Source organism: Podarcis cretensis, assembly GCF_951804945.1.
Source record: "Podarcis cretensis genome assembly, chromosome: 1".
NCBI classification, from domain to species: Eukaryota; Metazoa; Chordata; class Lepidosauria; order Squamata; family Lacertidae; genus Podarcis; species Podarcis cretensis.
In genome coordinates, this window is record NC_137170.1 from 118,247,567 (window position 1) to 118,258,528 (window position 10,962).

Below are 10,962 nucleotides of genomic sequence, written 5' to 3' on the forward strand. Positions count from 1 at the left end.
AGTCTCCTTCTTTGGAGGTCTTTAAGCAGAGGGCTTGACAACCATATGCCAGGAGTGCTCTGATGGTGTTTCCTGCTTGGCAGGGGGTTGGACTCGATGGCCCTTGTGGTCTCTTCCAACTCTATGATTCTATGATTCGATGATTCTATGATTTTGCTATGGTGCAAATTAAATTTCAAATTTGTTTGCTTCCAATGAAGGTTGCAACCCTAAGCAATTTTATTCTACTTGTTACCTGGAAATATCACCCAGGTGATCTTGATCTGATGTCACCCTACGGTGGCCACTTAGGCTGCAAAACAAGGAGATGCACCATCAACAAGGCCAAAGTGTCTTTGCATAAAATTTGCATATGGTCCATACATATGGTACCAATTTGGAGTTATCATGTAAATGGAAATACAATGTATTGCAGCATGCGGGGAGGGATGATGTAACTAGGTGACCTGTCTGCATGCTCCTTCTGCTCTCCGACTGAACTTCCAGACACCTTCCAAGGCCCCTGCTGCTCTCCCTTCTTTTTTTAAAAAATAATATTTATTAAGAATTTAAAGATTACAAAAAGAAAGAAAGAAAATTAAAACAAATCAATATAATACAATACAAAGACAACCCTGCTGCTCTCCCTTCTTAGGGTTCTGGAACTTAGCATCCTGCCAGATAGGGAACTCCTTCAAGTAGAGGTCTCTCCTCTGTAAAGTAGGACACATAGCTCCCATTGGGAGAGGGAATTGCTCTGGAAGAGAAATGTAAACACTGGCATACTCTAAAAGCCCATGTCAGTTTCCCCAAGTAGCTCTTAAGGCTCTGGGTATCATATTTCATTTACATGGAGCTGCTGAAAGTTTTATGGATGGGGGGGGGGTAGGAGGCAAGAATATAATGCCCCTAGGGTGCCTGGAAAATGCTATGTGTGAACACATCTCCATGAGATGTGTTGCGGGCATTAACTCCCCATCTTGTAACAAATAACAGGCCTCAAGTGCTTGCCACAAATGGGAAGCTTCATCATTTCATAAATCCTTCACTAGCTTATGTAAATGTGGTTCCCTGGCTTTTGCTGAATGTGCAATAGCGGCCCGTTGTTTTCTAAATAAGAAGCTGCTTCCCCGTCATTTGCTCAGCCTTTAGCAATTATATCAAAGGCAACACACAGGACTAGTAGCCTGCAAGTAATAATGACGACAGTGGGTTGCATTCAACGAAGTTTCACTTAGAGCAGAACCGTTGCAATTCATGGACCTAACTGAGTCTTGTTTGTTAATTTTGGAGGGTCTACTCTGAGTCAGACTTAGCTGAATGCCACCCATGTAGGAATATAAGCCATGTTCCTTGTGCCCCACTGTGTATTGTCATTAACCCTTGAAAGTGCTCCAAGAATGTCTCTGTACACAGAAAAGCCTTTTGCATTTTTTAGTCAACATCAGAGTCATGACTAAGGCGAAGGCTACCCAACATCGTGCAAAGGGGATTTTCCAGACCCTCCAGTGTCCCTATTTTCAAGGGACAGTCCTGGATTTACAAAAGCCATCCTGGTTTCTGGTTTGATCCTGGAATATACTGCTTTTTCTTAGTATGTCCCTGTTTTCATCAGAGAAATGATGGAGGGTATGGTATGATAGGCTTATTGGGACTGCTTCTGCTGCCCAGCATAGAGTGCTTCTTTCTCTTTTAAATTAGGGGGAGGTATGGCGTAGGAGATGGGGCAAGCTGGGTAAGGGGCACACGGCACAGGCAGTTAGTGACTGTGCAGTGTGCCAGCCTCTCCTCCAACCTGGGGAATTGTGGTTGCCCTATCAGCCAGCCCTCGGGCCTGCGACTGCTGCTGTTGAATGCAACGTCAGCCCAGAATAAAATCTCCCTCACCCATGATCTGATTATGGATGAGGAGGCTGATCTGGCGCGTATCACTGAAACCTGGGTGGGTGAACAGGCTGGCGTTGGGCAATTGGGACAGGGAAGATGTTGAAAGCTAAAGTCAAAACTGAAAGAAGAATGTCAACAGCTCTATGAACTCAAAAACCATCTCACACCCGACACCAGAAGCTGATATTAGCTATCAATTGACATCTGGCAACTTATTCTCTGGTGCCAACCTTGATTCTGAAGGAGGCATAATCCAATATGTCTAGTTACACTTTGTGGCCTCTTCCCTTTGCTCCCAACTGCCATGAGAAATGTGGGAAGAATTGTATTCATTATTCACACTGATAACATGAGAGCTTCCAAAGGCATTGTTTGCGAAATTTCTGAATCAATATGTCAAGTAGCCCTGTTTTGTGTCATGTTACGTGGTGTTATGTCCTAATCTGACATGATAATATTACACGATGCATTTGATCTTGAGGCAAGAATTCCTTTGAAATGTTTGGCGTAACTTAACAACCCATCAGGTCTTGTTTTTATTTTATTATGGACACGTAGGTCAAAATCTGCAAGCAATTTAATGGCCATACATCTCGAACCTTGTCAACCTAGTCCTCCCAGCAAGGGTGCTACAGGAAGTGCTCTCAATGGTTTAGTTCTTCCAGATGCGGAGCATTCACCATTGGTTTCAGAGGGCTGCCTGGGCTGGTCAGCATCCTGGAGCTTTAAACCTGAAGTAGCTTCTCCTCTTTTTTTTTGCTCTCTCAAAAACAGGTATAACATCTTTGTTTCTTGTACAAGTGTGCAAGATGAAGCAGAACTTTCGATGATCTATCGTTGAAATCTGAGGTGGACCTATGAAACACAACAGGAAAACAGCTCCAGATGTTCCTCAGCTCTCATTGATTCTTTTATCTGAAAGCGCTGGCCTCCGTTCTCCAGAGAGAAAGAAAATTCAGTTTGCTCATTAGCACTTCGTATGTTTTAGGGATGGGCTAACTGTCAATTTTGGCTTCTCTCCATTTCTCACTTTTCAAGCCTGCATTTCAGTTCCCCACATTTCTATATCAGTTTTTCAAAAACATTGATTATATTAAAAAGTCCTCATGAAAATTCTTCAGCCTTTTAGTGCAAAATTCTATGAACATACACATTTTTGCAAAAGAATGTTCTTTAATAGAGTGCCTTTTTGTAGGTTATTTTCACTAATGTATGCATTTTTATGCAAGCTTTACCTTGATATATGCACTTTTCTATAAATTACTTGGCTGGAAAAAAGCACTACAAAATTCAAAGACGTGCAAATTTCGAAAGATGGCTGTGTTTCAATTTGTATGTTCCTTTGGAACGTGTGGATTAGGTAGGTTCATCTTTAAATGTGAATAGTTTTAAACCCCCCCCCCCCCATTCTCTCTGTGTGTGTGTGAGAGAGAGAGAGAGAGAGAGAGAGAGAGAGAGAGAGAAGGAAGGAGGGAGCTGGGATGGGGAGAAATTCATACATACACACACACAACCCAAGACTGACATTAAGCTCACTAGTAACAAGAAAATGAAATGTAACTAAAGAAACAATAGGAAACCAGATGTGAGAAATGAAAAATACAATGTAACTATATCTTACTGATTAGACAGCTTATAGTGGGGCCAGCCCTATATTTAGTCAAGGTGAGGTGACTGTCTCAGGGGACAAATGCCTGGGAGATGACAGCACAAGCAGCTCTCCATCAGCTTTTTGTGAGGCCCACACACAACCATATGTATCTCTGCTGCCCTCCTGTTCCCCTATAACTAATTTACTGTCCTCAGAGGGGGGTGGTTGACAGTCTCCCACTGCCTGTAGTGAAGTAAGAAGTTGGTACCTGGGTATGGAATTGTTGGAGGAAGCATCCTCTTGTCCTTTACATCTCAGGCATCAAAATGTTTTGGTTAGCAACAAGGTTGAATAAATCCAGGGAGCTTGGTTTTGATGCTACCACCTAGAAAGTCTTCTTGCTCTCTTTATGGGAAAGCGACACAGACTCAGGGATGCAGCATGCAAAAGGTCCCATCTACAATCTGGAACATCAGGTAGCAAGTAATAAAAGAGGGTTTCAAGTTGCAGGTGGTAGGAAAAGCCTCTGGCTGAGACTCTGGAGACCGGTTCTACACAAAGGAGACAATATTAGCTAAAGCAGGTATGGGGCTACCCTTTGTTAAGTATAGTAATTTAATTCACTGACATTGTAAATGCTTTGTATGCATTTACTATGTGTTCGAATTTGATTGGTTGGTAACTAAATTCTAGAGAGTTCTCTAGTAGTTCTCATGTGATTGGCTAATGTTGGTCACATGGGAGGTATCTGTTGAAAGAGAGACTCCATTTTATATGAAGCAAGATGACTTTTTTAGAATCCACTGTGAACACTGCTAAGTTGAATAGAGTGTTTGCCTGAAAGAAAGAGTGCAAAGCTGCAGGAGAAGGTAAAAGTGGAAATCTCTCATAGGAGCTACAAGGCTTAACTGAGATACAGAAGGCTGAGCTCTGGAAAGAGAGGAAAATACAGTTGTTTAGAAGTTAGAAGAAGAGACTGTAAGCCTTTGCTTGGATGAGCATGTGACTGTAAATACCGTATTTTTTGCTCCATATGACACACTTTTTTCTTCCTAAAAAGTAAGGGGAAATGTCTGTGTGTCTTATGGAGCGAATGCGTGGTCCCTGGAGCCAAATTGCCCAGCGGCGAAAAGCAGATCATGCTCTTTTTTTTTTGAAAGAGGGAAGTGGGTGCTGAAACAAAGCCGCTGATCGCAAGCGATCGGAAGCGAGATAAGGGACACTAGCAATAAAGGAGGCTGCCTGGGAGGGGGGAGGTAAAGACAGCAAACTTGCAAAGAGAGGAGACAGGAAGTCTAAACCAATGAGGAGAGAAATTAGAAGAAAAGGAGGAGCAAAAAACTAAGCTAAGGAAAAGACACTAAGGCAAACAAGAGGGAAGGGAGTGTTGAAAGGAAGCAGCTGATCAGTGGGATCGGGAGAGAGATAAGGGACACTAGCAGAGGCTACCTGGGAGGGGGGAGGTAAAAGCCCATGGATCCTCAGGATTTTTACATTGGGTCACCCCAAATTCACCATCAGATCCCATAGGATGTCCATGGCTACAGCCTGCACCAAAAAAATCACACACCCACTGTTGCGTGGGGCCGCAATGGCGTAAAAACATAGTTACAAAGCATGGATCCACATGGATTCTCAGGATTTTTGCATTGGGCAACCCCAAAATCACCGTCAAATCACATGTTTGTGGCCACAGCATGAACCACAAAAATCATACTTCCACTGTTTCATTCAGAATATTTTTTTTTCTTGTTTTCCTCCTCTAAAAACTAGGTGCGTCTTACGGTCAGTGCGTCTTATGGAGCGAAAAATACGGTATTATGTTTTAATTCATCTATAACTGTAAGTTTCTGCAAGTAAGATAGTTGTATGTTAAAATATGGGCATTGGTTTAATTTCCAAAGAAGGGTGTCAGTCATATATACGTTTTGAGCTTCTTAGCTGTGATTTCGCTGCTCTTACATCAACACCTTTGGCCCTCCAGATGTTACTGAACTACAACTCCCATCAGCCCTTGGAAGCATTGCCAGTGGCCAAGGATTATAGGAGTAACATCTGGAGGCCCAAGGGTTCCCCACACCTCTGGGCTGGATGGACAAATGGTCTGACATGGTAAAAGACAGGTTCCTGTGTCCCTGCAGAACCTGTACAGGGCTGGCCGTGCCTAAAAATGAGGTGCCGGCTCCTAAAACACTCCATTCTCACCCCCAGCCATCTGACTTGGTGTTTTTGTGATAGCAAATGCCAATTATTTAAATGCATGATCCACTGATCTCCCATATCTGTGGCATTCCCAGGACTGCTCCTCTGGTTATGTTCCCAGATACAGAAGTTGACCTAGCTATCTTGCGAGTCACACTCAAACTTCAAGATAGCAAACCATGTGTGCACATTCATCACTTGAACTCTCAAGGTGCATCTGTGCTGCTTTCAGGTCTTCTCTCACAGATAGAACAACAAACGATCAGTGATTGCATAGTTTCCATCCACAGTGAATTTGGCAGAGTGGGTGCGGTATGGGCAAGTCCCACATTGAAACCGTACGTTGTGTTTAAAGAGACTGCCATACTGCTTTGCATTTTTAATAAAACAAAATTAAATGGAGTGCCTGCTGCCACAGGAACTGGCAAACTGTAACCAGGAAAATAACCTCTTGGTGGTATGTTCACATTTTAATCAGTCCATCAATTAGCAAACAAGGGTTTTTGGGGAAACATTTCAGCTGTAAACCTTTTCAGACTCTTCTTTCCCCGTTTCAAGAATATTTGCCTCACAGAAACAAGCTACAATGGGATCCTACATAACAGGATGAGAACGGGGGCACAGTTTTGTCTGATTAGTTAATTCCTGCATTTCATTCTTTGTGTTTCCTGTCTGGTAAACTTTCTGTCATCAATGGTGGCGAGGGGGGTGATGTGTGTCAGTTGACAAGGAAACGGCTAATGAGAAATTTCCTTTTTTTCCAGGGTACCAGAGAGACTCAAAGCAATTAAAAATGGCCGACGGTAATTAAATATGCATGCTGCTTTTGTGTGAGGCAGCTTTCCCCAAGCTGGTGCCCTCCAGGTGCTTGGACAATAGTGCCCATCAGCTGATGAGAGAGATGCTGAAAAGTCCCTGGAGGGCTTCAACTCAGGGAAGGGAAGAGTATGGAGGACTCTTCAAAGATTTGCCAGCTAAACAGAGAAGAGATGGCCCATCCTGCTCTCATCCCTTTAAACAGCTTGACCTACAACAGGCTCCCTCGACCTCGGCCCTCCAGATGTTTTGAGACTACAATTCCCATCATCCCTGACCACTGGTCTTGCTAGCTAGGTATCATGTGAGTTGTAGGCCAAAAACATCTAGAGGGCTGAGGTTGAGGAAGCCTGACCTACAATGAAATCAGCATGGTCACACTTTTCTCTAAGGATGATATAAAATCATATTAAATGACACACACATGCTCACCAACATACATAAAAACATGCTGTTGATGTCTGACTAGTTGAGCAAGAACTGAGATGAAGATGCATGTTGGAACACACACATTCAGAGACACGAAGATTCGATGTATTACATTCTCTTTTTCTTTATAATTTTAAATTAAATTTTATAAAAAAAATTTGACAAAACATCCATCTTACGTATAATATATAAAAACCACTTGGCCAACTTGGCCTGAGACTACCCTCCTTCTCAACTAATGGTTTTCCTAATTGTACTCTGATATTGCATTTTGTTGTTATTATTATTACCCTTAAATCCAAGTCTTAAATACACCATTTAAACATCATAGTGATAATCATTGATATCTCTAACCTTACAAAACTTCTTGTAGCCCTACTAACAATGTCAATTGTTTTTTAAAAAAATAATATTTATTACTTTTAAACCTTACAGAAAAGAAGAAAAAGAAAAGAAAAAAAAGAAGCAAAAGAAAGAAAAAACAATACAATACAATATTTAAACAATACTCAACACAACATTAACACATTAGACTAAACAAAACAGAGCAAAAACAATTTAAAAACATACATCATACCATTTCGATGCCTTATCTTCCATTCCCTTGTTTCATCAACCTCCTCTCACCTCCCTTTTTGTATTCCACTTCTATTGTTTCAGCAATTCCTTTCCATCTTTCTCTATTTTCTGTCATATAATTATCTTAACTTATTTTAACCTTATTTTCCATTAATACTATAATACTTATTTATGCTTAACTCCTTATAACATTTCTACTAAAGCCATATAATTTCATTCCAACATTTTTCTGACACTCATTAATTTTACAGTATTTCTATAAATAGACTTTAAACTTTTTCCAATCTTCTTCCACCGTCTCTTCTCCCTGGTCTAGGATTCTGCCAGTCATTTCCGTCAATTCCATATAGTCCATCAACCTTGTGATCTTCTGTCTGAGGCTCTTAACTCTTTTCCAAGTCCCTTCTGCAGATCTTCTTCATATTTATAAATACACTTTACTTTGTCTTCTGCTGTTCTTGTTCTTAATTTCCTTCCTTTGATACTGAAGAGTAGATCTCGGGGAAGCTCCGACCTAGCAATGTTTTTATTCCTTCTCGACAGGTCAGCCAAATCTCCATAGTTAAAACTAAAATCCAAAAGATATTTCAGGACGTGTTTCAAAATCCCACCAAATCTGAAAGTCCCCACAGCTCCAATCTCCTCCTGACCCAGGTCCAGGTCCCAAAGGTCAGTAAATCCAAGCAAGGCTCCAATCCTCAAAATCTGACTTTCTCTGAATTCAATCATAGAAGGCAACAACTTATAGTCATCAGATTGCTTCTGTAAGGCTGGGGCTCTCTCCCTCTCCACTTGTATTACTTTAGGTTCAACAACAACAACTTTCTCCCTCGTCTTCTCTCCAGTTTGCCATGTCAAAGTAGATTCCTGTATCGATTCCTGAATAGTTTCAGTATAGATGTTCACTTTTTGTCCCAAATTAGTCACTTTTTGTCCCAAATTAGTCACTTTTTGTCCCAAGTTATCAATTTTGATAGTCATCAGATCCGTCTTCTTGTGGAGCTGTTCCAATGAATCACTTATCTTACATAATGCAATCACTAAGGCTTCTTCTGTCGACATTCTTAACCGATCCAAGGTCAATCCCTGGTTCTCACGGTTTTTTTATCTTGCAGCTGGAGATTCCACCAGCTCAACTCTTGTAACAGTTTCAAAGGCTCCCTCTAGAGGGAAACAATTTCTATTTGTATCAATCCTTTTAAGCACAGTTCAAACAATAAAATTAATTTCAATTTTCAGTTACTTTTACTCCTTTTTAAACACAGAAGGAGACAATGGAAACAATGTATTTCTCTTATTTAACTAGCTGTCAACAAATGTTTTATTCACAGTCAGTCTTACTAGCAGCCCGTTTCCAGGTTCAGAGCGGTGGTAACTTAACTTTCTTCACTCTCTCCTGCAGGCTTACGCGATCCAAAATTTTCCCCCTCTTCTCCTGCTTCCAAGGGGGGTTTAATGATTTTAGCCGATGGAAATTTAATCCTTTACAGAGGACTTTCCAAGACTTTAGCTTGCAAGCTCTTTGCTTCAATCTATTTACAAAAGGGGAAGGCGGACTTCCTGTTTGAAACCTCCCTGTTTCGGTGCCAAATTAAGACGTTTAAAAATCCAATTTTCTGTTCTACTCACAGGTAGTTGTTTAGGATCAAATTGTCCACAGGAAAAAGTCAGCGCTCTCCGGCAACAGCAGTGCGGCTTCACTCTGTGAAAGAAGCAGTCAATTCGAAGCACCGCGCCGCTCACCCCACGTCGCTCCGGATCCCCGAAACCGGGTCTCCCCGTGAGTAGGGGAGGCGCAAAAGGTGCCAGCCGAATCCCACGTTCACAGGCTTCTCCCGCCTGTGATTTTTAGTGGGTCTCCGCCTTCGCCGTGGCGGCCAGACCCTGATTTCCACGGAGCAAATTCCTCCCGATCAGAGGAATTCCGCCACTGTCAGAGGCGCCAACCCGGAAGTACAATGTCAATTGTTTACAATTGTCTCTCAAATACAATGTAAATTTATTCCAGTCTTTCAAAAAGGTCTGGTACTGCTGGTTCCAAATTTTCCCAGTTAGTTTCGCCAACTCGGCATAGTCCATTAACTTCATCTGCCACTCTTCTTTTGTTGCGATGTATTACATTCTCACTTGGGCTGAGTACACACAAAACATAATATCCCTCAATCTGGAATAATTCATGCTTGTCCTCAGCATGCTGCTTTCAATCTAGATTAATTCTAGATCTTGCCATCCATAGAGGTGGGCATGGTTATTTGACATGCATTTACGAAAACCCTCCCCATGATCAGGTCGTCTATATCTTTTCTTCCCTGCACATGCCCCAGGTGAATGAACAAGGAAGTGGTGGTTGGAATCTTAGTACAGGCCCATCCACAACATCATTGGGCAGGTGTGGATACACAACACACACCTTTGCCAAGACCACCTACACCTCTTGACCTCTGTCCTCAAATGGACACACTGAAGTGCAGGATCAATCTGCAATGAGGTTTTATTTTCAGAAAGAAACTTTTTTTTTTCAAGAAGAGTTTTTAGCAGCAAAAAGATACAATAGATCTGGATTGTGTGTGGACTCGGTAGTAGAGACAAGGACTCGGTCTCCATTGACTCTAGAATAAAATGTTGCATAGATGCAGCCGTGGATGCAATTTGGATGTGCATCTAAAGGTGCGTCTGATTGGTGCTCACACTTCCCAGTCCAGAATGAATGGGGAAGCTTGCTTGTGTATGTGAATCTCGTTAACTGGATCAATGAGAGTGGAGGGGAGGGCACAATGAAGAGACGACATTGCCCCTGACAGGGAAACCTGTTTCTTGTGCATTGCATTAATCTGAACACCACATAGCCTTTAAGAAAAACAACAACCCACTCATGGCAAAGTAAGAAAACGTACAGCACAGTGGAAGCATTATGAAGCTGCCTACTTGTAAGGATACAATAATAGCTCATTTCCTGATCATTAATCCAGACATCACGCAATCAGTCAAAGGAATCCATTTTCCTTTGCAGCTATTTTGGAGACTGCTGGCCTATTGTCACCAGTGCAAGGGACCCTTGACTCAGCAGCCCATGTCTTTCTTTAATTAGAGCCTGTGATAACCTGTGGTCAAGCTCGGCTTGCCAATGGCCATCTATCATATTGCCTAAACTCCCTGGCATCAATCTTTGATCCAGAGACAGCTGGAATGGGAGCACCAGTGAGGACAGAGGAGGGCATATTGTGCATAAATGGAAATTGCTGTGCAGTGGCTGCTGCCCACTGCAGCCGAGCCAAACGCCCGTGCTATTCCTGCTTCCTAATTTAGTTCTGACCCTGTGTCAAAAACCAAGGGGGTGGCTTGATTGTTAAGGCTCAGCCATCAGATTTTATAACTTTAGAGCCCCCTATTTGCAATAAAATAGAAAGACAAAGAGGGGAAATCAAACTCCACAAATTGGCCAATATCTTTACTGATTCCAAACAAAACATCACATTTTG

The 10,962-nt window shown here is 42.0% G+C and overlaps 1 long non-coding RNA gene across 1 annotated transcript in view; it reads left to right on the forward strand.

Moving 5' to 3' along the window:
* Positions 1 to 7,295, forward strand: part of LOC307220621 — a 39,552-nt gene extending 32,257 nt beyond the window's left edge. Inside the window, exon 3 of the long non-coding RNA XR_013840999.1 lies at positions 6,424 to 7,295. This is a non-coding gene — a long non-coding RNA (uncharacterized lncRNA). The remainder of the gene's footprint in view (positions 1 to 6,423) is intronic.
* Positions 7,296 to 10,962: the final 3,667 nt, after the last annotated feature.